The 1,649-nt window shown below is 51.1% G+C and overlaps 1 non-coding gene across 1 annotated transcript; it reads left to right on the top strand.

Annotated features, from left to right (window-relative positions):
• Window positions 1-479: 479 nt before the first annotated feature.
• LOC120710944 lies at window positions 480-586 on the top strand. Its single transcript, XR_005690111.1, has one exon. It is a non-coding gene; the product is annotated as a small nucleolar RNA R71 (small nucleolar RNA).
• The last annotated feature ends 1,063 nt before the right edge of the window (window positions 587-1,649 follow it).

Genomic DNA, 1,649 nt, shown 5'->3' on the forward strand with positions numbered 1-1,649 from the left:
GAAAATTGTTATTAAAGTTCATACCTTGCTGATTTCCGAAGGGGAGGTTGGGCTTTGAGTACTAACCTTGCTGAGGAGGGAATCCCGAGTTGGGATTATTGTTGTTGGTGCCAACGAAGTTCGCATCCTCTTGAGTTAGGGGGCACGATGTGCCCGAATGCCCAGTCTCGCCACATGTTTCACATGTCATCCGAGACTCCGAAACCTGGTTCACCTCCTTGTGCGGAGATTCCAGTTTCTTCATGAGAAGGTCCATCTTTGCAGCCAGCATATCGACGCTATCGATCTGATGCACGCCCCATGGACGGGATGGCTTCTTGTCACCTCTCCAACTCTGAATGGAGAGTATCTTGTCGATCAGTGTCTTCGCTCCCGCAACATCGAGAGAGTGAAAGAAACCACCCGCTGCTGCATCTACGTGGTCCTTAGCTTGCCGATTCAGGCCGTGGAAGAAGTTCTGGATGATCAGCCATTCCTCCATGCCGTGGTGTGGGCATGCTTGAATGTATTCCTGCAGACGCTCCGAAGCCTCTGGGATGGTCTCATCCGGTAGTTGCTGGATACCGGAGATTCTGTTCCTGAGGGCATTGGTCTTGCCCACCGGGAAGTGTTTGGCCAGGAATGCATTTGAGCAAGCTTTCCATGTTGTGAAAGCCTATTTGTTGGAGTAAAACCACGTCTTGGCCTTTCCGAGCAGTGAGAACAGGAACAGCCAAAGGCAGACGACATCCATCGTAGTACCCTTGGGGTTGATGGTGTTACTCACCTCCAGAAAATTCTAGAGATGGGCATTGGCATCCTCGGATGCCTTTCCACAGAACGGACAGCTTGAACCATGTTCACCAGTCCAGTCTTCAGTTCAAAGCCGTCATTGCCGGCTTGGTCTTGGTTCAATCTAGTAGGAATGTGGCTACTGGACAGGGCCGAGAACTGACGAAGAGTCTTCTAGGCCATGGGTGATGAGGCTGAAGTGGATGGTGTAAGGATCACCGGGGTGTCCGACCCTAGAGGGGGAGGGGGTGAATAGGGTCGCTAATCGCTTTCTATCCTAGGGCTCAATCTATTTGCATGAGATAAACCTAACACATCCTACACATGCTAGTTATGACTAAGGTTTATATATGCTACTCTCTACTTACCCCTAAAAGACTTGCAACCTATAGCCAATCCTAATCAAACTAACTAGGAAAGTAAAGGCACGCAAGATAGAGTAAATGCGGAAACGTAATACGGTAAGTAAAGAGGTAAGGGAGAGAATATGCAAACTCCCGTGAAGACACCAAGACACATGATTTAACGTGGTTCGGTTAGGACACCAAGTCCCTCCCTACGTCCACAGCCACTTGTCCAACACGAACAAGTGTGATGCCGAGTCTCTCCGCTTGATCACCGTCTTGCGTTCGCCACCAAGGCTCCCGGCAAGCATAGGCTAAGTGACCCCAAGTCACCAAGACAAGGCCACCGCCACCGTCTCTCTCGAAGCGTCACCCACGGCACCGTCTTCACTATCGGAGCTTCTCACCAAGAGGGGTCTCCTTCCCCGCACAAAGTGTCGTTGCCTCTCCACACCAAGTCGCAGGGTCACACGACGAGTACACAAGATGCTTGCCGCAGCAAGGCTTCTCTCAAGGGAGCTCTCGCAAGAACTA

Source organism: Panicum virgatum, chromosome 5K, assembly GCF_016808335.1.
Source record: "Panicum virgatum strain AP13 chromosome 5K, P.virgatum_v5, whole genome shotgun sequence".
Lineage (NCBI taxonomy): Eukaryota > Viridiplantae > Streptophyta > Magnoliopsida > Poales > Poaceae > Panicum > Panicum virgatum.